At 43.6% G+C, this 26,741-nt stretch overlaps 1 protein-coding gene across 2 annotated transcripts in view; it reads right to left on the bottom strand.

Annotated features, from left to right (window-relative positions):
- Window positions 1–26,741, bottom strand: part of LOC115408444 (natural resistance-associated macrophage protein 2-like) — a 918,259-nt gene that overhangs the window by 393,172 nt on the left and 498,346 nt on the right. The gene's annotated exons all lie outside the window — the stretch shown is intronic.

Here is a 26,741-nt window from a genome sequence, read left to right on the forward strand (position 1 = left end):
CCTGGACACCCCCCACTGTGGGAGTCATGGGAAACACAAACATGGAGAACATAGCGTTGTCCGAGTTGGAGGCAGACTTATAACTCCGCCCCACGGCGCCGTCTGCTTCGTCTAGCTCCGCCTACCTCTGGCTTTGCCATCGTGAACACACCTATTATGATTGACAGTATGATTAGTTGTAAAAATACAGCGTTTGTTTTGATACCGGTGAAGAGCGAGACGGTAGCGAACGACATGGAGAACAAGAAGGAGAACGAGAAAGCGCTTTATAGGAGATCTGGGAGGAAAATGTGAAAACCACCACCTGTCACCACCGTCATCACCACCACTGTGGGAAGAAACGTTATGTTTTTGTTTTATTTTGTTTTTTTTCCTGTGTGTAGCACAAATGTTTTGTGTATGAAATGTGCAATATAATTGTGAGGTTTGCAGCTCTTTTTGGTTTCATGTCTATGTTGACTTAAAATTATTTTTTGCCTCTGTCAATGTGAAATTGTGCTGGGAAAAAATAGATTAACAGAAAAATATGTTTTAGCAGCCCTGCTTTCATTGCAGTTGACACAAGTATGCCAAATAGGTGCTATAGTTATTCTACACTTCAGTCAATATCTGTTTTTTTAGATAGCTGGGAAAAATGAAAACTCAGCTGTCAAAGCACAGCCACTGTCAGGCTGTGCTTTAAGGTAAGATTTATACTTTATTGTGCTGGTTTAGTGTATACAACAGTAATATTTAGGTCTCAGTAGCCTTAAAATTCAGTACAAGATAGATCCAGCAACTAATATATAAATGAAAACTTGTGAGAAATCCATAGAATTTTGTAAAGAGGACTGAAATGATGTGACCCTTAACGCCTGTGACAGAGCAGGGTCACTTTGTTGCAGTCCTGCTGTCTTAAACATAAATTTACAGTGGAGCAAAAGTATGGAAATGACTGTGTTGTTGAACAGCTTGTGCAGGGAGGAGCTGCTGCTGTCTGGAGTCCTGGTGAACATGCAGACGCTTCCATGGTGTAATCTAAGGTGCCTTACTTAAACATGCACTTTAACTTGCATTATTTTCGGTTGAACACAGGTAATAGTCTGCTCCAGAACGGACTGAAAACAGAAGCTGACTCCCACTGTCTGCCGGACTGCTTCCAGTTACATCGAGGGGTTCACTTTTGAACAATACTGTTATTTCTTAATATCCAAAATTGTATTGATATTTTCACCAATCCAGGTTTGATGTGGTTGGACTGAAATGTTATCAGTCATTAAATTATGAAACTTACTGACCTAACCCTGTTGTTCGCACTGTTGTCAGTGTCTGATGGTTCGGCTGTCATATTCTCAAGCTGTTACATTCTTTTATGAAGTTTGTTATTAAGGTTTATCAACCGGGCGTCCATTAGTTTGTGTAAAAAATAACCGTTCCATCACGCTCGTGGTCTTTTTTTCTCTGAGTCCTGTTATGAAGATTTTTTGTTATTAATTCTTGCTTTTTTTTCTACAGATTTTTTTAAATTGAAATGTCAGTATGGTTTGTCCTTTGCACTGTGACATTGTTTTTGATGAGATATTTTAATTAAAAAGGTGCATGTTTTAAATAAGAGAATGGCATTAAAACAAAGCCAGAAATATGCTGTATAAATAAACTTATCTTGCAATTTGCAGCTACCGTAAGTCACTGAATGCTGTAAAGATCTGTGCTGGCCATATGAAAGACTGCAGGTCAAATAAATTCAGTGGTAGTTTCATGTCTGACTAAGGAAACTGCCAGTAAAAGCATGCTGACACATAAGTAACACTGGACTATTGTACATCCTTACTTGATTTGTTTGTATCATTCTTAGTGACTTGACAAATACTGTGGATGTATTTAAACTCAATTGATATTGAAGCTTCAGACGTTGTACCGTGTTTTTTACAGTGTCTCAAATACCTGAAGTGTTACAAATCTCTTTATTACTCAATAGGTTATGAATGAAATAATTTAATTAATTTAACAGATGTTATGTATAGATGTGTCACTGTTTGAATTATATTAACCATTATAATTTTCATCACAAATATCTGGTAATATTTGGTATTTTATAATTAAACCATTGGTTTTGCCTACAGAGGCAGTGTCTTCATTTAAAAAGTGCAAGAACTACTGCATTACGAATAAAAAATAAGAATTAAAAAAATCTTGTGATGTGTCACTCCCTAAATATATATTAAACTTTAAAAATCTCCATTTCAAATATCTAACGATCTGTCTAGCGATCTATATGTTGTTTGTCCACGGGGACTTGCCGTAGGAAGCGGTGGCGCTTCGGCCACGCTGCTTGTTATGTGTTGTTACTGTTACGCTCTGAGATGTTCGCGCCACTCACCTGCCGCGGGAATCTCATCACCGGCGAAATGGCCCCACTGTCAACTTTTCTGTGTTTTTGTGCATTTTAATTCAACTTTTACTGCCAAAATGGCACCAATTAAGGAGAGGAGAGGGAGAGGCCTTGGGGAGGAGACCAAGGCAGCGTAACTACAAAGCTAATTGTCTTTTATTGCAATGTCACGCCATCTGCTGGGGAAAGTTAAAGGTATTATAGTCCTCATTTTTAATTGATTGCTTTTAAGCATTGGCAAATTAATCTCATTTATCAATGGGAATCACTGTGGGACCTGATCCAGTCCAGATACCATTTCAGCTACTTACAGGAACTACCCCAAAACCAGCTGTTCAACATGTAAACACTTTCTGTAAGTCCATTTGATATGAGCTGAATGCTACAATAACTTGGCAAACTAAATGAAATGACCATATACTGGGGAAAACGAGTTTTGCGTTGACAGCATCCTTTCTGACTTACTGCATAATTATGATAACAGGAGTACATACAGGAAGGAATAAATCCTCTGAAAATCCAGATTACAACCTGTGAATATTTACCCTTAAAAAACACATGAGAAGTCACCAACCTTGTGTTTTACTTTTTATTAAGGCAACAACAAAAGAAAGACACAATAACATTGAAGTGCAAAAGATAAACCTACAAAACAAGAAAGTAGAACCACTTTGCACAGCTTTAAACTCCCAGAAATGCTACCATGAGAAGTTGCATTTTCAGGAGCTTAAAGCTGCAAAGCGGTTCTAGATTATTCACACAAACAAACGAAGCGACCGTTTCCCCCCAGACGCCACCAGCACTTCACTGAGTGGTCAGCAGAACCGCTCCCTGCCGGCCAGTTCTCTGACGGCCACTCAGAGCTCCGGCCGGACTTCCGGCTGCAGCGCACCGCCACCTCCAGGCTGGGGGGCACCTGGACCCCTGGTGCTCCTCCTCTGGCTGGCAGTGGAACCTCCTGCCGGGCGGTAGCGATGGTCTTTGACGTCCCCCGGTCCACGGTCTGCGATGTTGTCCACCGGGTGGCAGACCAGATCCTGACCTGATCTCCTGTCCTCCTGGTTTCCAGCAGTCGGCTGATCTGCCTCTTTTCGGAGGGTCGTGGGGGCAACAGACGGCTGCCCCGTCAGGACGACGCCCCCTGCAGAGCACGCACACTGTTCTTTTAACCACAACGTGTTTCACTCGGTGCAGGTTCAGGCGGTGTGTGATCACCGAGGAAGATCTCCAGACGTCTTGGCGGGTTACCCCGGCTCGCTCCACGACTCCCGAGTGTTGAGGAACAGCCCCGTCTACACCGAGCAGCTGGACCCTCCCCCGGCTCCGTCCTCCTCGGTGATGGTGGGTCCCCCCGCCCGTCACGGCCCGTCGCCGTCCTGACGCCGTGCAGGCAGCCTGTGAGGAACCCTGTGAGGAACCCTGTGAGGAACCCTGTGAGGAACCCTGTGAGGAACCCTGCTGAGGAACCCTGTGAGGAACCCTGTGAGGAACCCTGTGAGGAACCCTGCTGAGGAACCCTGTGAGGAACCCTGCTGAGGAACCCTGTGAGGAACCCTGTGACGAACCCTGTGAGGAACCCTGTGAGGAACCCTGCGAGGAACCCTGTGAGGAACCCTGCTGAGGAACCCTGTGAGGAACCCTGTGAGGAACCCTGTGACGAACCCTGTGAGGAACCCTGTGAGGAACCCTGCGAGGAACCCTGTGAGGAACCCTGTGAGGAACCCTGCTGAGGAACCCTGTGAGGAACCCTGTGAGGAACCCTGCTGAGGAACCCTGTGAGGAACCCTGTGAGGAACCCTGTGAGGAACCCTGCTGAGGAACCCTGTGAGGAACCCAGCTGAGGAACCCAGCTGAGTAACCCTGTGAGGAACCCTGTGAGGAACCCTGTGAGGAACCCAGCTGAGTAACCCTGCGAGGAACCCTGCTGAGGAACCCAGCTGAGTAACCCTGTGAGGAACCCTGTGAGGAACCCTGCTGAGGAACCCAGCTGAGTAACCCTGTGAGGAACCCTGTGAGGAACCCTGCTGAGGAACCCTGTGAGGAACCCTGCTGAGGAACCCAGCTGAGTAACCCTGTGAGGAACCCTGTGAGGAACCCTGCTGAGGAACCCTGTGAGGAACTCTGTGAGGAACCCTGCTGAGGAACCCTGTGAGGAACCCTGTGACGAACCCTGTGAGGAACCCTGCTGAGGAACCCTGCTGAGGAACCCTGTGAGGAACCCTGTGAGGAACCCTGCTGAGGAACCCTGCTGAGGAACCCTGTGAGGAACCCTGCTGAGGAACCCTGCTGAGGAACCCTGTGAGGAACCCTGTGAGGAACCCTGTGAGGAACCCTGCTGAGGAACCCTGCTGAGGAACCCTGCTGAGGAACCCTGTGAGGAACCCTGTGAGGAACCCTGTGAGGAACCCTGCTGAGGAACCCTGTGAGGAACCCTGTGAGGAACCCTGTGAGGAACCCTGTGAGGAACCCTGTGAGGAACCCTGCTGAGGCCGGTCCACTCCAGGCCGGTCTGCGGTGGACGGAGCGCTCACAGTCATGAAGGCCAGGCGGCGGCCATATTGGAGGTTCAACCCACCTCTGCTGTGAAGACAGAGACGGAGGCTGTCCACCAGGAGACGGAGACAGAGGCTGTCCACCAGGAGACGGAGGCTGTCCACCAGGAGACAGAGACAGAGGCTGTCCACCAGGAGACAGAGACAGAGGCTGTCCACCAGGAGACAGAGGCTGTCCACCAGGAGACAGAGACAGAGGCTGTCCACCAGGAGACAGAGACAGAGGCTGTCCACCAGGAGACAGAGACGGAGGCTGTCCACCAGGAGACAGAGACGGAGGCTGTCCACCAGGAGACAGAGGCTGTCCACCAGGAGCAGAGACGGAGGCTGTCCACCCGGAGACAGAGACAGAGGCTGTCCACCAGGAGACAGAGGCTGTCCACCAGGAGACAGAGGCTGTCCACCAGGAGCAGAGACGGAGGCTGTCCACCAGGAGCAGGACGACCAGGGCCAGCAGGGCGGGGTCACTGGACAGCCATGGCAGCGGGGGTCGGGGGTCGGGGGTCAGGCATCCTGGACCAGGACTGACTCTCCTGCTGCCATTTTGTTCATGTTTGTTCTAAAATAAATGTTAGTCTGTACAGCAACAGACTATTATAATGTAAATAGTTCATTTAATCGTCTATCCTGAAATGTAAGTAATGCATCAATTTTTCTTTAATATTCATCCTTGTTTTGATTTTATTTCTTCATTATAACATTGTTGATTTTGGAACTTTACACTGTGAACACAAATAACACACAAAACAAGCTCCATTCATTTTGCCCACAGTTTTTTCTAACAGTTTTAACAGTCTCTCCTTTCTCTCCTCTTTTCTCCCTATCCTCCCCCCTCTCCCTCTCTCTCTCTCTCTCTCTCTCTCTCTCTCTCTCTCTCTCTCTCTCTCTCTCGGCTGCAGTGTCTACAATCACACACAACCACAGTTTGATGCAACAGCACACGAATTGGCGTTAAAATAGTTATAGTTCCACAATCACATACAGCTGTACAATATTATGTGACAGAACACAAACTGGCACAACAGAAATAGTATTACTTCCTCCCAGCCGGCGGCCGAGGCGGATGTCCTCCCACTGAAGAGGCAGCAGCCGCTCCACGTCCTCGTCTGTCCCTTGAAAGACACAACACGTATATATCGCACTCAGATATCAGCCCTGGGCGTCACTACTCCTGACATTATCAGATGAACTGCTAATCATGAAGTATTTACTTTAGAAAATGCTGAAGATATCGATGCACTGCAGCTAACACAGGCTAAATTTCTAGTGCCCTACTTTTTGCTATCTGGACATTCGGACAGCCCTAGAAATAGGCCTGTTTCACACTTCCTGGTTTTTTAGCTGGAAATACGCAATCAGTGGGTAACTTTGCTTCCGGTAGCGCTGCCACAAGCTACAAACAAACGATGCTGTAGCGTACCTGGATGCTTTTCTAATGGGCTGAAGAAGCCTTATCTTAATTTTCACTCGTTTCCAAAGAACGGACAGGTCAGACAGAAGTGGATTCAGGCGATTAGGCGGGGAGGGGCCGGATTCCTTATTAACAAAGTTGTGTCCTTGGGCCAGACGCTTCACCCACCTTGCCTAAGTATGAAAGCTGAGAGAGTGAATGGTTGGTGGTGGGAGGGGCCGATGGCGCCAGTCTGCCCCAGGGCTCACCACCACCCAGTGTGGAGTGAATGGGTGAATGTGATACTGCAGTGTGAAGCGCTTTGGGCTCTGTCATGCAGGGTGAACAGCGCTATACAAGTGTAGTCCAGTTACCATTTAACGAGGGGAGCAGCCCGTCTGCAGCCGACATGTCACTCCGGAGCGAAGTGTTAGCCGCCGTAAAACTGACTGTAACTGACACTTTATAATTTCTCTGTATTTTTCTTTGTATTTTGATGTCATTGTGGTTTTGTGCCAATAAGGGGCGCTGTGGTGCTAGAGAAAGCCTTTGTATGCTTGATAAGAGTTTTATTGTACTAGAAGAAGCGATCTCAGAGAGAGAAAAGAAGCATGAGAAAAGTTAAGAGAAAGAGCTGAAAGTTTAAGAAGGTTTAAGAAATACTAAGAAGAAAGAAGAACCAAGGTTATTTCCTCTTTCGGTACTCAGCCAACGAGGTATGTTTTCAGTTTATTTTGTAATAGATTTATTTTGCCAATTGTCTTTATTTTCTCGAAGCTAATTGATGTCTTTTTGTTTTTTATTGTTTTCACGGTGTGATTTATGTATCTGTGACAAGATGGATTCAATAAATTCATCAGTAGAGAAAGCCACTGTGTCTGTCGGTACCTGGAGGAAACACAGTGAAAACTCGGACTGACTGGAGAACACTCGGCGGGGCGGCATCATCAAAGGAGCGTGATCAGCGCGTGCATGGAGCGGTGCACTGAAGGGACAGTGGAGCCGGGAGCGCGCACGCGACCAATAAGGATGCAGTTTGAAGATCAACCCTTTAAGATAAGGCCATAAGGTTCTTGGGCACTCGCAAGTGAAGAGTTTGTCTAAGTTTAAGGGCAAATTTAAAAGTTGACTTAGTGAACTCTCTCATTCAGTCAAACTTGAATGAAAGTAAAGTCCTGTCAGCCCAGGTTGTTTCTGTTTATAAGTGACAGCTAAGTTTAAAGATATATAAGTTGAAGAAGAAGGTATATTTCGTTTCATCTTGGGATATTTGTAACAGTCAAGTGAATTCTGTATTTTATTTGAAAGGTTTAAAAGTGATATTTTGAATACATTCTGAGAACATTTCTGTTGATTTAAGAGCAATTCAAGTTGAATTCATGTTTTCTTAACAAGGTTAAAGGTTGCATTATATTTCAAAGCTAAGTTTCAGTTTACATTTTACATTACGTTTTCACAATTTTGTGACAAGTTAATGATGACTGAGCCAAGTGAGTCTGCAGTTGACACAGAGGTTAGTGCTGACCAACCTAAACAGTCAGAAGAAGAAGTGACTGATCTCAGTGAGCAGCAAGAACTGCAACCAAGAAGAAGTCAGAGAGTGAAAACACTCACAAAGAAAGGAAAAGAAATGCAAGATGAAAGAATTAAAGCACTCCTGCAAAGACTCAACTATAACTATGAAAAGTGGAGAACACGTGCTAAATCATCCAAGAAACTTCTCTCTCAATCAGATCCCTTGAGTGAAGACCTACTTAAAGACATTATTGGAGATGTTACAGGTTTAAGTGCAGATGTTACAAAGGTGTATGATGAGTTACGACAGCTCACCCCACCAGATCAAGAGACACGTCGCAAAGTAGATCGATGTGTGGAGATCTCAACCTTTATTGTGAAAAAGGCAGCCAACCAATTGGATGGAAAAATGGGAGAGGAAGAAGACTGGCCAGAAGCTGGTTCCCTCTTTCGAACGAGTAGTAAATCAGGTTCGTTTAACACAACTAAGAATGTGTCTGAGCATTCAGGTAGATCTTCTGTTAAGCATCAAGAAGCTGCAGCAGAAGCAGCCGCAAGTCAAGCTGTTCTCAAAGTGTTACAAGAACAAGAAATAGAACAGCAAGAGATTCAAAGACTTGAAGCTGAAGTCAGGAAAAAGGCTGCTGAGCAGGAAGCAATGGCTAGACAGAGACGCTTGGAAAGGGAAGCGGAAGAAATCAGATTGAGAATGCAAAGGGAAGCTGATGAAGCGAAGTTAAAGGCTCAACAAGAAGAAGAGTTTATAACGTTACAAAAAACACTTCAAGAGAAGAAAAGAAAAGTACAACACCTGGAAAAGGTTAAAGATCTCAAGGCAGCACAAGCAAGGATGCAGGTGTATGACCAAATGAGTGTAACAGATGAGCATAAAGTTGATGAAACAAAGATCAAAACAGAAGTTAAAGATGATAAACATGTAAGTTTCCCATCTCTGTTAGAACAAGTCTTACCCCAAGTTTCATCCTCCCCTACAAGTGAAGGAACATCAGATCTTGTTAAAGTTCTCGCAAGCGCACTAAGTGCCAGTCGTATTCCAGTTCCTGCACCGGCAGTGTTTGGTGGGGATCCTTTAAGATACAGCGACTGGAAACTGTCATTTCAAACATTGATAGAACAAAAGAACATTCCGGACAATGAGAAGTTATTCTACCTTCGGAGATATGTAGGTGGACAAGCTAAGAATGCACTTGAAGGTTACTTTCTGCTTGGAACTGAGTCTGCATATGTTGCTGCGTGGAAGATTCTGGATGAAAGGTATGGAAATCCATTTACAATCGCAAAGGCTTACAGAGACAAGCTACAAGCGTGGCCCAGAATTAACTCAAAAGACAGTTTTGAGCTGAGGGACTTTGCAGATTTCTTGCGCAGTTGTGAAGCTGCAATGATTCACATTAAGTCTTTGGAGATTCTTAATGACTGTAATGAGAACAGAAAGATTATTTCCAAGTTGCCAGACTGGCTCGCTGCTAGCTGGAACCGCAAAGTTATGGAAATCGAAGAGCAAACGAGTCAATTTCCCTCATTCAGCCAGTTTGTTGCATTTCTAACCAGAGAAGCAAAGATTGCTTGTAACCCTGTTACATCGCTGCAATCACTAAAACAAAGTGATCCTGACAAGTCAGAAAGGCTGAAACCATCAAGACAGAGACAAGTTGGAGCTAAAACACTGACTACAACTTCACAAGAGAAGACACAGGAGAAGACACAAGAGAAGACACAACAGACATGTATATTCTGTAAGAAACCCAAGCACAGTCTACACAAATGCAGAAGTTTTCTGGACAAAGCTGTGTCAGACAGGATCAAGTTCATTCAATCAGAAAAGCTATGTTTCGGTTGTCTCAAACCAGGTCACCACTCGAAAGATTGTACCAACCGCAATGTTTGTGAAAAATGCAGCAGAAAGCATCCTACCTGTCTTCACGAAGATAGATTTAGAAACAAAGAAGAACAAAACTCACCATCAGATAAACCAAACTCAAGCAATACGAGACCAGGTCAAAACGAACAAGTTCGAGAACAAGCCACAACCACAGCTACAACAAACAGAGTTGTCAGTCAAGAAAGTAACACACAAACAGCTGCAGTCATTCCTGTGTGGATTTCATCTACAACAAAATCCAAAGAAGTCCTCGTATATGCCTTACTTGACTCGCAAAGCGATACAACTTTTGTTCTTAGTGAAGTTGCTGACATGCTGGAGACAAATCAAGAACCTGTCAAGTTAGAACTTTCAACTATTTCCTCCCAGACTACAGTTGTTCAGTCTCACAGACTTCAAGATCTTCAAGTTCGCGGCTTTAACTCAAGCAAAAGCATCGCTCTACCTCCAACATACACACGAGAGTTTATCCCAGCCAATAGAGCGCACATTCCAACAAGTGAGACAGCTAAAGTTTGGCCACATTTGGAACACCTACAATCTGAAATAGCACCTCTCCAAGATTGTAAAGTAGGGTTGTTGATTGGATACAACTGCTCACAAGCTCTTCTTCCAAGAGAAGTTGTTTCTGGTAAAGATGACGAGCCATATGCTCAGCGTACAGATCTTGGTTGGAGCATCGTTGGTCAAAGTAATCCTTGTTTGAACTACGGAGATGCAATTGGAATTAGTCATCGCATTATTGTCAAGGAAGTCATTCCAGAGCTCGAACCCTCTGTCAAACTTCAAAACAAAGAACATTTTGTCAACAGGACAAAGGTAAGAGACGTCACTCCCTCGGACATTGTCAAAGCACTCGAAGCAGACTTTTCTGAAAAGGCCATTGATAACACTCCCGCGTCTCAAGAAGACTTGAAGTTTCTCACAAAACTCAAGGAGAATATCAAACAAAACCAAAGTGGACACTACGAGATGCCATTACCGTTTCGTGACGAAAGACCCAAGTTACCAGACAACAAAATATGTGCAATACATCGTCTTAAATGTTTGGAAAAGAAATTAAGGAAAGACAAAACATACTATGATGATTACACAGATTTCATGGCTGATGTAATCTCAAGAGGCGATGCTGAAAAGGTCCCCGATGAAGAGTTAGAGAACAGTCCGGCATGGTATATCCCTCACCATGGGGTCTATCACCCGCACAAACCAGGAAAGATCAGAGTTGTATTTGATGCCTCTGCCAAGTACCAAGATACTTCCCTCAATGACCATCTGTTAACCGGTCCTGACCTGACGAATACGTTGGTGGGCGTTCTTTGTCGTTTTCCGCAGAAGTTCGGTCGCATTCATGTGTGATATAGAGCGAATGTTTCACCAATTTCACGTCACTAAAGAAGACCAGGATTATCTGAGGTTTCTTTGGTGGGAGAAGGGAGATCTGGAAGCAACCCCAGCAGTCTATCGTATGAAGGTCCATCTTTTTGGAGCAGCTTCCTCTCCAGGCTGCGCCAATTTTGGCTTGAAACACCTCGCAGCTCAAGGACAAAGTCAATTTAAAGAGAATGCCATACACTTCATTCAAAGAAACTTTTATGTCGACGACGGCTTAGCAAGTGTACCTACTGAATCTGAAGCCATTCAGCTGATCAAAGACTCAAGAGAGCTGTGCTCTACAGGCAAGTTAAGACTTCACAAGTTTGTGTCCAATAGTGATCATGTTATGTCCACTATTCCTGAAGAAGAACGTGCCACAGTCAAAGATCAGGACATGTCTCTGAGTTTACCACGTATCGAACGAGCTCTTGGCGTTGAATGGTGCATCACATCAGACACTTTCAAGTTCAGAGTTCAAGTCAAGTCAAACCCACTGACAAGAAGAAGTGTGTGCTTTCCACCGTAGCCTCCGTTTACGATCCCTTAGGCTTTATTGCACCATTTGTTCTTCTCGGCAAGCAGATTCTCCAGCAAATGTGCAGAGACAAAGTTGAATGGGATCAAGAGCTTCCAGAGGACTTAAAACCCCAGTGGGAGTCCTGGATCAGAGATCTTCCAAGTTTATCTGAAGTTCAGATTCAAAGATGTTTCGTTCCCACGGAGTTTGGACAAGTGAAAAGCTACGAACTTCATCACTTTGCAGACGCCAGTGTCAATGGATATGGTGCATGTACTTACCTGCGTGCCATTAACCAATCAGATCAAGTCCATTGTTGCTTAGTGATGGCAAAATCAAGAGTCACACCAACTAGTGTCATTACTATCCCTCGACTCGAGCTCTCAGCAGCAGTCGTTGCAGTTAGAGTCAGTGATCTACTCAAAACAGAGCTTGAAATTTCAAACATTCAAGAGTTTTTCTGGACAGACTCTACCGTTGTCCTCGGCTACATACATAATGATGCCAGAAGATTTCAAGTGTTTGTAGCCAATCGCATACAAAAAATCAAGTCAAGTACAAAACCAGAACAATGGTCATATGTCGCGTCAGAGCATAGTCCTGCAGACTACGCTTCTCGAGGCCTAACAGCAGAACAACTCAAGTCTTCAGATTGGTTCAAAGGACCAGCATTCCTCTGGAAAAGAGAAGTACCTGATAGAGATGTCAAGGTGGGAGAGATACAAGAAAATGACCCAGAACTTCGCAAATCCTTTGTGTGTACCACCAATACAAAAGAAGATCGAACTATTCTCAACAAATTTGAGAAGTTCTCCGAATGGTCTGGATTGATAAGAGCACTCACAATCTTGAGAAGGAAAGTCAAAGAACTCAAAGGTGAAATACGAAAGAGCAAAGAAAGTACAAGCTTGGAAGAAAGAAAAGAAACAGAGCTGTTTGTCATTAAACTTGTTCAAGAAAACGCTTTTGCAAAGGAGATAAAGAGTCTGAAATCAAAGAAAACAGTCTCTAAGACCAAGGACAGTAAACTGTACAAATTAAGTCCGTTTTTGGACGAAGAAGGAGTCCTCAGAGTCGGCGGACGTCTGAGTCAAGCTGTGCTACACAAACACGTGAAGCATCCAGCAATACTCCCCAAGGACAGTCATATTTCAGCCTTGCTTATTAGACATTTTCACTCCAAAGTTCAGCATCAAGGTTGTGGAATGACCATGAATGAACTGCGAGCCAATGGTTGGTGGATACTTGGGAGCAGCCGTGTTGTTTCTTCGTATATTTTCAAATGTGTCAAGTGTCGCAGGTACAGAAGGAAAACCGAGAACCAACATATGGGAGATCTACCAGTAGACCGTACAGAACCTACGCCACCCTTCACTTATGTCGGAATGGATTGTTTTGTTCCAATTTACGTCAAAGATGGACGCAAAGAGCTGAAGAGATATGGACTCATTCTAACCTGTTTATGTTAGAGTGCCACACATATCGAAGTGGTAGACGACCTAAGTACAGATTCATTCTTCAATGCTTTACGAGCGTTTATTGCAATCACAGGTAATGTTCGTCAACTAAGATGCGACAAAGGAACGAATTTCGTAGGTGCCCAAAGAGAATTTGCAAATCTTATGAAAGATATGGATCAGGAAAAAGTGAAAGCACTTGGATGTGAATTTCTCATGAATCCCCCATCAGCAAGCCACATGGGCGGAGTGTGGGAAAGGCAGATAAGGACCATCCGAAGCGTTCTATCAGCTATCCTCGACCAGTCAGCAAAGAGACTTGACAGTACATCGTTGAGGACCTTGTTGTATGAAGTAATGGCGATTATTAACAGCAGGCCACTCTCAGTAGAACATTTGAATGATCCTACAGGCCCTGAACCGTTAACGCCCAACCACATTCTAACAATGAAGGCAACCATCATTCAGCCTCCTCCTGGAGAGTTCATGAAAGAGGATGTGTATCTTCAAAAGAGATGGAGAAGAGTACAATATTTGGCCAATGAGTTTTGGATTCGTTGGAGAAAAGAATATTTGCTCAATTTGCAACAAAGACAGAAATGGAATGCACACAGAAGAGATCTGAAGATAAATGATGTAGTGCTTGTACAAGAAGATCTTGCACCACACAATGAATGGAAGCTAGCCAAAGTCACAGAGGTCTATCCAGGTTTAGATGACAAAGTGAGAAAGATTCGACTTCTGGTTAGTGAAAAGACATTTGATAAACATGGTAAACTTACCTCTAAAACCGTGTCATTAGAAAGACCTATACATAAGGTTGTTGTTTTGCTTGAAGCTGACTAAGTGTTATGGTCATTTTTCTCTGCTCAAACTATGTGCCAGTAGAGTTCAATGCATGGAAATCCCACTATTAGATTTGTGAGATTTGTTGGGAGTGTATAATTTCTCTGTATTTTTCTTTGTATTTTGATGTCATTGTGGTTTTGTGCCAATAAGGGGCGCTGTGGTGCTAGAGAAAGCCTTTGTATGCTTGATAAGAGTTTTATTGTACTAGAAGAAGCGATCTCAGAGAGAGAAAAGAAGCATGAGAAAAGTTAAGAGAAAGAGCTGAAAGTTTAAGAAGGTTTAAGAAATACTAAGAAGAAAGAAGAACCAAGGTTATTTCCTCTTTCGGTACTCAGCCAACGAGGTATGTTTTCAGTTTATTTTGTAATAGATTTATTTTGCCAATTGTCTTTATTTTCTCGAAGCTAATTGATGTCTTTTTGTTTTTTATTGTTTTCACGGTGTGATTTATGTATCTGTGACAAGATGGATTCAATAAATTCATCAGTAGAGAAAGCCACTGTGTCTGTCGGTACCTGGAGGAAACACAGTGAAAACTCGGACTGACTGGAGAACACTCGGCGGGGCGGCATCATCAAAGGAGCGTGATCAGCGCGTGCATGGAGCGGTGCACTGAAGGGACAGTGGAGCCGGGAGCGCGCACGCGACCAATAAGGATGCAGTTTGAAGATCAACCCTTTAAGATAAGGCCATAAGGTTCTTGGGCACTCGCAAGTGAAGAGTTTGTCTAAGTTTAAGGGCAAATTTAAAAGTTGACTTAGTGAACTCTCTCATTCAGTCAAACTTGAATGAAAGTAAAGTCCTGTCAGCCCAGGTTGTTTCTGTTTATAAGTGACAGCTAAGTTTAAAGATATATAAGTTGAAGAAGAAGGTATATTTCGTTTCATCTTGGGATATTTGTAACAGTCAAGTGAATTCTGTATTTTATTTGAAAGGTTTAAAAGTGATATTTTGAATACATTCTGAGAACATTTCTGTTGATTTAAGAGCAATTCAAGTTGAATTCATGTTTTCTTAACAAGGTTAAAGGTTGCATTATATTTCAAAGCTAAGTTTCAGTTTACATTTTACATTACGTTTTCACAATTTTGTGACAAGTTAATGATGACTGAGCCAAGTGAGTCTGCAGTTGACACAGAGGTTAGTGCTGACCAACCTAAACAGTCAGAAGAAGAAGTGACTGATCTCAGTGAGCAGCAAGAACTGCAACCAAGAAGAAGTCAGAGAGTGAAAACACTCACAAAGAAAGGAAAAGAAATGCAAGATGAAAGAATTAAAGCACTCCTGCAAAGACTCAACTATAACTATGAAAAGTGGAGAACACGTGCTAAATCATCCAAGAAACTTCTCTCTCAATCAGATCCCTTGAGTGAAGACCTACTTAAAGACATTATTGGAGATGTTACAGGTTTAAGTGCAGATGTTACAAAGGTGTATGATGAGTTACGACAGCTCACCCCACCAGATCAAGAGACACGTCGCAAAGTAGATCGATGTGTGGAGATCTCAACCTTTATTGTGAAAAAGGCAGCCAACCAATTGGATGGAAAAATGGGAGAGGAAGAAGACTGGCCAGAAGCTGGTTCCCTCTTTCGAACGAGTAGTAAATCAGGTTCGTTTAACACAACTAAGAATGTGTCTGAGCATTCAGGTAGATCTTCTGTTAAGCATCAAGAAGCTGCAGCAGAAGCAGCCGCAAGTCAAGCTGTTCTCAAAGTGTTACAAGAACAAGAAATAGAACAGCAAGAGATTCAAAGACTTGAAGCTGAAGTCAGGAAAAAGGCTGCTGAGCAGGAAGCAATGGCTAGACAGAGACGCTTGGAAAGGGAAGCGGAAGAAATCAGATTGAGAATGCAAAGGGAAGCTGATGAAGCGAAGTTAAAGGCTCAACAAGAAGAAGAGTTTATAACGTTACAAAAAACACTTCAAGAGAAGAAAAGAAAAGTACAACACCTGGAAAAGGTTAAAGATCTCAAGGCAGCACAAGCAAGGATGCAGGTGTATGACCAAATGAGTGTAACAGATGAGCATAAAGTTGATGAAACAAAGATCAAAACAGAAGTTAAAGATGATAAACATGTAAGTTTCCCATCTCTGTTAGAACAAGTCTTACCCCAAGTTTCATCCTCCCCTACAAGTGAAGGAACATCAGATCTTGTTAAAGTTCTCGCAAGCGCACTAAGTGCCAGTCGTATTCCAGTTCCTGCACCGGCAGTGTTTGGTGGGGATCCTTTAAGATACAGCGACTGGAAACTGTCATTTCAAACATTGATAGAACAAAAGAACATTCCGGACAATGAGAAGTTATTCTACCTTCGGAGATATGTAGGTGGACAAGCTAAGAATGCACTTGAAGGTTACTTTCTGCTTGGAACTGAGTCTGCATATGTTGCTGCGTGGAAGATTCTGGATGAAAGGTATGGAAATCCATTTACAATCGCAAAGGCTTACAGAGACAAGCTACAAGCGTGGCCCAGAATTAACTCAAAAGACAGTTTTGAGCTGAGGGACTTTGCAGATTTCTTGCGCAGTTGTGAAGCTGCAATGATTCACATTAAGTCTTTGGAGATTCTTAATGACTGTAATGAGAACAGAAAGATTATTTCCAAGTTGCCAGACTGGCTCGCTGCTAGCTGGAACCGCAAAGTTATGGAAATCGAAGAGCAAACGAGTCAATTTCCCTCATTCAGCCAGTTTGTTGCATTTCTAACCAGAGAAGCAAAGATTGCTTGTAACCCTGTTACATCGCTGCAATCACTAAAACAAAGTGATCCTGACAAGTCAGAAAGGCTGAAACCATCAAGACAGAGACAAGTTGGAGCTAAAACACTGACTACAACTTCACAAGAGAAGACACAGGAGAAGACACAAGAGAAGACACAACAGACATGTATATTCTGTAAGAAACCCAAGCACAGTCTACACAAATGCAGAAGTTTTCTGGACAAAGCTGTGTCAGACAGGATCAAGTTCATTCAATCAGAAAAGCTATGTTTCGGTTGTCTCAAACCAGGTCACCACTCGAAAGATTGTACCAACCGCAATGTTTGTGAAAAATGCAGCAGAAAGCATCCTACCTGTCTTCACGAAGATAGATTTAGAAACAAAGAAGAACAAAACTCACCATCAGATAAACCAAACTCAAGCAATACGAGACCAGGTCAAAACGAACAAGTTCGAGAACAAGCCACAACCACAGCTACAACAAACAGAGTTGTCAGTCAAGAAAGTAACACACAAACAGCTGCAGTCATTCCTGTGTGGATTTCATCTACAACAAAATCCAAAGAAGTCCTCGTATATGCCTTACTTGACTCGCAAAGCGATACAACTTTTGTTCTTAGTGAAGTTGCTGACATGCTGGAGACAAATCAAGAACCTGTCAAGTTAGAACTTTCAACTATTTCCTCCCAGACTACAGTTGTTCAGTCTCACAGACTTCAAGATCTTCAAGTTCGCGGCTTTAACTCAAGCAAAAGCATCGCTCTACCTCCAACATACACACGAGAGTTTATCCCAGCCAATAGAGCGCACATTCCAACAAGTGAGACAGCTAAAGTTTGGCCACATTTGGAACACCTACAATCTGAAATAGCACCTCTCCAAGATTGTAAAGTAGGGTTGTTGATTGGATACAACTGCTCACAAGCTCTTCTTCCAAGAGAAGTTGTTTCTGGTAAAGATGACGAGCCATATGCTCAGCGTACAGATCTTGGTTGGAGCATCGTTGGTCAAAGTAATCCTTGTTTGAACTACGGAGATGCAATTGGAATTAGTCATCGCATTATTGTCAAGGAAGTCATTCCAGAGCTCGAACCCTCTGTCAAACTTCAAAACAAAGAACATTTTGTCAACAGGACAAAGGTAAGAGACGTCACTCCCTCGGACATTGTCAAAGCACTCGAAGCAGACTTTTCTGAAAAGGCCATTGATAACACTCCCGCGTCTCAAGAAGACTTGAAGTTTCTCACAAAACTCAAGGAGAATATCAAACAAAACCAAAGTGGACACTACGAGATGCCATTACCGTTTCGTGACGAAAGACCCAAGTTACCAGACAACAAAATATGTGCAATACATCGTCTTAAATGTTTGGAAAAGAAATTAAGGAAAGACAAAACATACTATGATGATTACACAGATTTCATGGCTGATGTAATCTCAAGAGGCGATGCTGAAAAGGTCCCCGATGAAGAGTTAGAGAACAGTCCGGCATGGTATATCCCTCACCATGGGGTCTATCACCCGCACAAACCAGGAAAGATCAGAGTTGTATTTGATGCCTCTGCCAAGTACCAAGATACTTCCCTCAATGACCATCTGTTAACCGGTCCTGACCTGACGAATACGTTGGTGGGCGTTCTTTGTCGTTTTCGCAGAAGTTCGGTCGCATTCATGTGTGATATAGAGCGAATGTTTCACCAATTTCACGTCACTAAAGAAGACCAGGATTATCTGAGGTTTCTTTGGTGGGAGAAGGGAGATCTGGAAGCAACCCCAGCAGTCTATCGTATGAAGGTCCATCTTTTTGGAGCAGCTTCCTCTCCAGGCTGCGCCAATTTTGGCTTGAAACACCTCGCAGCTCAAGGACAAAGTCAATTTAAAGAGAATGCCATACACTTCATTCAAAGAAACTTTTATGTCGACGACGGCTTAGCAAGTGTACCTACTGAATCTGAAGCCATTCAGCTGATCAAAGACTCAAGAGAGCTGTGCTCTACAGGCAAGTTAAGACTTCACAAGTTTGTGTCCAATAGTGATCATGTTATGTCCACTATTCCTGAAGAAGAACGTGCCACAGTCAAAGATCAGGACATGTCTCTGAGTTTACCACGTATCGAACGAGCTCTTGGCGTTGAATGGTGCATCACATCAGACACTTTCAAGTTCAGAGTTCAAGTCAAGTCAAACCCACTGACAAGAAGAAGTGTGTGCTTTCCACCGTAGCCTCCGTTTACGATCCCTTAGGCTTTATTGCACCATTTGTTCTTCTCGGCAAGCAGATTCTCCAGCAAATGTGCAGAGACAAAGTTGAATGGGATCAAGAGCTTCCAGAGGACTTAAAACCCCAGTGGGAGTCCTGGATCAGAGATCTTCCAAGTTTATCTGAAGTTCAGATTCAAAGATGTTTCGTTCCCACGGAGTTTGGACAAGTGAAAAGCTACGAACTTCATCACTTTGCAGACGCCAGTGTCAATGGATATGGTGCATGTACTTACCTGCGTGCCATTAACCAATCAGATCAAGTCCATTGTTGCTTAGTGATGGCAAAATCAAGAGTCACACCAACTAGTGTCATTACTATCCCTCGACTCGAGCTCTCAGCAGCAGTCGTTGCAGTTAGAGTCAGTGATCTACTCAAAACAGAGCTTGAAATTTCAAACATTCAAGAGTTTTTCTGGACAGACTCTACCGTTGTCCTCGGCTACATACATAATGATGCCAGAAGATTTCAAGTGTTTGTAGCCAATCGCATACAAAAAATCAAGTCAAGTACAAAACCAGAACAATGGTCATATGTCGCGTCAGAGCATAGTCCTGCAGACTACGCTTCTCGAGGCCTAACAGCAGAACAACTCAAGTCTTCAGATTGGTTCAAAGGACCAGCATTCCTCTGGAAAAGAGAAGTACCTGATAGAGATGTCAAGGTGGGAGAGATACAAGAAAATGACCCAGAACTTCGCAAATCCTTTGTGTGTACCACCAATACAAAAGAAGATCGAACTATTCTCAACAAATTTGAGAAGTTCTCCGAATGGTCTGGATTGATAAGAGCACTCACAATCTTGAGAAGGAAAGTCAAAGAACTCAAAGGTGAAATACGAAAGAGCAAAGAAAGTACAAGCTTGGAAGAAAGAAAAGAAACAGAGCTGTTTGTCATTAAACTTGTTCAAGAAAACGCTTTTGCAAAGGAGATAAAGAGTCTGAAATCAAAGAAAACAGTCTCTAAGACCAAGGACAGTAAACTGTACAAATTAAGTCCGTTTTTGGACGAAGAAGGAGTCCTCAGAGTCGGCGGACGTCTGAGTCAAGCTGTGCTACACAAACACGTGAAGCATCCAGCAATACTCCCCAAGGACAGTCATATTTCAGCCTTGCTTATTAGACATTTTCACTCCAAAGTTCAGCATCAAGGTTGTGGAATGACCATGAATGAACTGCGAGCCAATGGTTGGTGGATACTTGGGAGCAGCCGTGTTGTTTCTTCGTATATTTTCAAATGTGTCAAGTGTCGCAGGTACAGAAGGAAAACCGAGAACCAACATATGGGAGATCTACCAGTAGACCGTACAGAACCTACGCCACCCTTCACTTATGTCGGAATGGATTGTTTTGTTCCAATTTACGTCAAAGATGGACGCAAAGAGCTGAAGAGATATGGACTCATTCTAACCTGTTTATGTTAGAGTGCCACACATATCGAAGTGGTAGACGACCTAAGTACAGATTCATTCTTCAATGCTTTACGAGCGTTTATTGCAATCACAGGTAATGTTCGTCAACTAAGATGCGACAAAGGAACGAATTTCGTAGGTGCCCAAAGAGAATTTGCAAATCTTATGAAAGATATGGATCAGGAAAAAGTGAAAGCACTTGGATGTGAATTTCTCATGAATCCCCCATCAGCAAGCCACATGGGCGGAGTGTGGGAAAGGCAGATAAGGACCATCCGAAGCGTTCTATCAGCTATCCTCGACCAGTCAGCAAAGAGACTTGACAGTACATCGTTGAGGACCTTGTTGTATGAAGTAATGGCGATTATTAACAGCAGGCCACTCTCAGTAGAACATTTGAATGATCCTACAGGCCCTGAACCGTTAACGCCCAACCACATTCTAACAATGAAGGCAACCATCATTCAGCCTCCTCCTGGAGAGTTCATGAAAGAGGATGTGTATCTTCAAAAGAGATGGAGAAGAGTACAATATTTGGCCAATGAGTTTTGGATTCGTTGGAGAAAAGAATATTTGCTCAATTTGCAACAAAGACAGAAATGGAATGCACACAGAAGAGATCTGAAGATAAATGATGTAGTGCTTGTACAAGAAGATCTTGCACCACACAATGAATGGAAGCTAGCCAAAGTCACAGAGGTCTATCCAGGTTTAGATGACAAAGTGAGAAAGATTCGACTTCTGGTTAGTGAAAAGACATTTGATAAACATGGTAAACTTACCTCTAAAACCGTGTCATTAGAAAGACCTATACATAAGGTTGTTGTTTTGCTTGAAGCTGACTAAGTGTTATGGTCATTTTTCTCTGCTCAAACTATGTGCCAGTAGAGTTCAATGCATGGAAATCCCACTATTAGATTTGTGAGATTTGTTGGGAGTGTATAATTTCTCTGTATTTTTCTTTGTATTTTGATGTCATTGTGGTTTTGTGCCAATAAGGGGCGCTGTGGTGCTAGAGAAAGCCTTTGTATGCTTGATAAGAGTTTTATTGTACTAGAAGAAGCGATCTCAGAGAGAGAAAAGAAGCATGAGAAAAGTTAAGAGAAAGAGCTGAAAGTTTAAGAAGGTTTAAGAAATACTAAGAAGAAAGAAGAACCAAGGTTATTTCCTCTTTCGGTACTCAGCCAACGAGGTATGTTTTCAGTTTATTTTGTAATAGATTTATTTTGCCAATTGTCTTTATTTTCTCGAAGCTAATTGATGTCTTTTTGTTTTTTATAGTTTTCACGGTGTGATTTATGTATCTGTGACAAGATGGATTCAATAAATTCATCAGTAGAGAAAGCCACTGTGTCTGTCGGTACCTGGAGGAAACACACTGATGCTGTTCCAAGTGTCTGCAGCTGGAATGAGTTCACGCCGCTTCCTACCAGGAGTCCGTGTCGGCCGCTGCTCCACACGGCAGTTTGTGGAGCGTCTGTCCAGGAACCGGAGAGCAGAGAGAAACGCAGCGAAGGAGGCTGAACTGGAGCACACTGCGACCCGCCTCCTGCAGGTGAGACGCTCCGTCTGTTGTAGATGTAGGACAGTTGCCCATTATGGTCACTAGATGGTGCTGCAACCTCATTTTTTTTGGTCTGTATTGTTTTGGAGTTCAGTGATTAGGACTGTTGGTCCTTAGAGGCCACCGTAGTAACGCAGCAGCTAGAATGCGCGAAAATGCCATTTCCCTTCAGTCTCTATAGGCTCTATGCACAACTCAACCACTTCCTGAACTTCAGGAGGCTCCTTGTTTCCTGTCTGTCATGATAGGATGAGCTGATTAATGCAGGTGTGTCTGACCTCTGGAACAACTTCAGACACACCTGCAGTAATCAGCTCGTCCTGTCATGAAAGACAGGAAACAAGGAGCCTCCTGAAGTTCAGGAAGTGGTGAAGTTGTGCATAGAGTCCATTCTGTTGCTGTAAGGCAGTGGTTCTCAAACTCAAACTTTTCTTCTTGCTTGTGGGGGCGTAACAGAAAAACATTGAGAACCACTGCTGTAAGGTCAGGATGTTGTGAGCTAGCGTCTGTCATTTCTGACAGTTATCTTCCCATTGCTATGCAATCCATGTCTGTTGATAAGCCGGAGTCTCTATTCTGTTGCTGTAAGGAATCGAAAGTGGAAATAAACGGTCAGAGCCACGATTCAACGCCACCGTGTGTCCGGCTCCTTCAGCACTACATCCGCACCATCACACTTCCAAAACACATCGCGGAGTCGGATGCGACGGGAGCCAGAAGCGACCCGCGGTTAGGGTTGCATAAACAACGGATTACATACACATTTTATTGCTCTTACATATGTCCAGGGCCGGCTTGGGCTTCTCAGTTGTCGGGGGGGAGCGATGTCGAACGATGCCGAACAACGCTGAGCAGTGCGCTGCTCACTCGGCCGTCAGAGCGGCGCAGACCGGTGCTCACGCGGAGCGTCGGGGCGCCCCTTGTACGGCCACGGCCATAATTTTAGAGAAATTGTTTGCCAATAGGCTTGATAAATTTATTGAAAAATACAGTCTCTTAAGTGATCAGCAATTTGGATTTAGATCTAATAGATCGACCCTCATGGCAGTTATGGCTCTTACTGAAGACATCGCAACTGCTATGGACAATGAAGGCCTTCGACACCATACATCACACGCTACTCATTAAAAAGCTTCAAAGGTTCGGTGTCAGAGGTATTGCAGCAGCTTGGTTGACCAGTTATCTCGGCAACAGAACACAATATGTGCATTACAACAATACTGATTCCTCAATACTTCCCATGACACATGGAGTTCCCCAAGGTTCTATCTTGGGGCCCAAACTATTCAATATGTATATAAATGATGTGCCAGAGATATTAGATAAAGTTAAATGTCTACTGTATGCTGATGATACAAGCCTCTATTGCTCTGGTAACGATCTGCAAAGGCTAATTGCAATAATAGAAAATGAGCTTACCATTTTGAAGGGATGGTTCGATTATAATATGCTTTCTATGAATCTGAGTAAGACAAAATATATTTGGAAATAATAAAATTAAGAACAAAGTTAATCTTAAAATAAATGATTCTGTAATTGAGCGTGTTCAAGCTTGTAAATTTTTGGGGATTACAGGAGATGAAAAACTTAGCTGGAAGCAGAATATAAATACTATGAAGTCTAGTTTAGCGAAAAAACATCAGTATAATAAATAGAATGAAATCTGTGTTAAATCAAAACTCACTTATGTTATTATATAATTCTCTTGTTCTTCCATATCTTAATTATGGAGCGGAAATATGGGGGAATAATTATAGAGTAAACACTGACCCTATCTTTTTCTTCAAAAAAAGTCAGTAAGAATTGTCAGTCATGCTGATTATTATGCACCATCAAATCCAATTTTTACCGCGTTAAAAACATTAAAAATAAAAGATATTATTGATCTTAACACTCTAACGGTGATATTTAGGGCACACAACAGTAATCATCCAAATCCTATCCAAAAGATGTTCAAACTTAGAGAAAGTCACTATAATCTTAGAGGAACTTACATATTAAATGAAAATAGAGCAAGATTAAAGCTCGGGTTGGCAATTTTGGAAAACTAGCATGTATTCGAATGTAGCATCTCCCCAAGGCTCCGCCCAGCTCCCACCCCATTGGAGGAGCTCCCGTTGGGAGCGAACGCACTGGACGCGGGAGCGCCACGCACACGAAGTTTGTGATGGCCTCCAATGTTATGAACCTTTCTGACTGCGACAAACAACGCTCATAGCAGCGCAGCGCGCCGCTCCCTTCCTTCTATTTTTCACGCGAGCTGCGAGCGCCGAGAGCGCCTTGGCAACGCGCTCTGAACCAGGACCAGCGCACGCCACTGAAATGAACGCGCAGGGGGCTGGTAGAACGGCGAAGGGATTTGATTGGTTCCTGAAGAGCGGTCCGCGCCTTCCGATTGGTCGGAGTTTTTACTGTCCTGTGGCCGCTACAGTGGTCAGATTTTTTCCGCACCTTTTTCCGTCCACATGATGTATTGACTTCTCCCAGGGGGGAGGAGCATTTCACTCAGTATGACAAAAAATGCTTTTGGACAACATCGTCTACCCTAGCATTAATCAAGAAACGGAGACGATAGCGGAGCAGGCGGGGGGGCGGAGGGGGCGGCTGCCCCGGGCCCACCGCTGCGTGGGGGCCCATCTTGAAGGGGGGAAAAAAATTGTGCTGAAGAAAATGGTAAGGAAGGAAAGTTGGAGTCTATAACAGTCGCGTTCATGAGGATAAAGTTGTTTAGAAAATAAAAATGAAAAAATGCTCGCCCATGTTGTCTGTTGTTTAGTTTTCCCGGAGGTGCAGCCTGTAATCCACTTGGTTTCGCTTTTACCGTAATGCTCAGAATATCTGCACACTGCCAAATAACATGTCGCTTAGCGCCTCCGTTCTCAAACTGTGGTACGCGTACCACTGGTGGTACGTGAGCTCCCTCTAGTGGTACGCGGGGGAATCACAGAAATGTATATATTCTTTGAAGATTAGTTAAAAGTCAGAACTTTCAGAAACAAATAATACCACCAAAATACATAATAATTTCAAATTAAAACACATCCAATCCACTGCAATTCACAGTCAGTTTTTCTCTTCTAATATGTGTTGGACTGCGACGTGCTCACGTTCAGTCAGGTAGCAGTCATCGACGATTAAACTAGCTTAGCTTCACCGTCATGAGCGTGCAGAGGTGAAACGAGAGGTCCGGAAACTCTACAAATGTGGCTCCAAACAGGAGCTATGAGGAAAAGAAGTGCAGAACAGGAGGAGAATAGAACCAGCAGCCCTGCTGGAACTGAAGCTGACGACACTGAAGCAACACGAGGCTGTCAGGAGGCTGATTAATATAATAATTTAATAATATATTTTATTTATTCTTCAATGATTAGAAACATGACTAGGAAAGTAAAATGCAGAATAAGAGCACATTTAAAAAAATATTACGTCTTAATGAGCCGGTGCGTCTGGTTACCATGGTACTGGCCGAGGGTCACGTGATCAGCGCTGAGGGAAAATGTAGGGAGGAGTGTCTGAATCGCCAACGGATTCAGGGCTCTATGTAGTGCACTATGTAGCGATTGAGGGGTGAGGGCATAGGGTGCACATTCGGACACAGACTTTGTGAACAACGAGTAGCGTTGTGTTTGGAGACTCGTTTAGGTCACTCTGTGGTTTCTGTCCTCGACCAGCAGGTGGAGCTGTGGAGCTTCTCCCCGTCTCTCACACAGGCTCCAGCTGCTAGCGAGCTGCACGCAGTGGCAGACAGGGTGAATGTTGTGGACCGGATGTTGTCGAAGCCTTTCCATCGTCTTCCTTACGAAGAGAAAATTGGTGTTAAACTGCAGAACAAATCAACTCCTAAGACTGAGCGGGTGCGGGGGGGGGGGGGGGGGGGGGGGGGGGCGGGGGACCAGGTGAGCTGCTGACTGGAAGTGCTGTCACCAGTAATACCGTATTGGCCCGAATATAAGACGACTCCGATTATAACACGACCCCTATTTATCAAAGATCATTTTGTGAAAAAAAAAAAAAAATGCTGAAGACAGTAAGGTCACTCATAAAACAACTTTTTATTATACAATTATTATAAACTCAAAAACTCACAACTGAGATAACATTTCACGAGATATAACATGAAGATATATTACTACAGTATTGAATAAAAAATATATTCTCTTTCTCAAAATAAGAAAAAATAAGCAACAAATAAGAACCTCAAGGGGTCCAAACTGCATAAATGATGTAAATAACTGTCCAGGTCCTTCAGCTGAATCAGGCTCTGGTGGTGGACATTCCGTCTGTCCGTCTTTCAGAGACGTCTTCTCTCTCCCTTCTATCAGTCTCTCTGAAGCGTCTCTCAGGACCACGGAAAGCTTTTCTCATAGCGTTAGCATCTGTAGTGTTTTTTCTGTGCTCTCCAATCAGAACGAGGCTCTGCTCCACCAGACCTCCTGGCGGCTTGGCAGTAGTTTGATGACTCTGCTGCGTTGATCACCATCAGTTTAAAGTTGGTATCATAACTTCTCCTCTGTTGTTGCTCAGTTGTCCAGCGTTCAGCCCCTTTGTTCCAGATGATCCGCCATTTTTCATCAGATCATCTGATCTCATTCCATCGCTCCACTCGCTCTCTGCTCAGTGATACTTTGGCTCCATCTAGCGGCGCGGATGCGTATTGACCATCTACCGTAAGTCTGCGATTATAACACCACCCCACTTTTGAGGATGCAATTTCTGGAAGAAAACATCGTCTTATATTCGGGCCAATACGGTATGTCCTGCTGGCCACGCCTCTGATGGAAGCATCTCAGGGATGTGTAGTTTGGTCACAGTGGGCTCTGGGGATCTGTCTGACTGACAGGGCAACAAAAG

This window comes from Salarias fasciatus, chromosome 20 (genome assembly GCF_902148845.1).
Source record: "Salarias fasciatus chromosome 20, fSalaFa1.1, whole genome shotgun sequence".
Taxonomy (NCBI): domain Eukaryota; kingdom Metazoa; phylum Chordata; class Actinopteri; order Blenniiformes; family Blenniidae; genus Salarias; species Salarias fasciatus.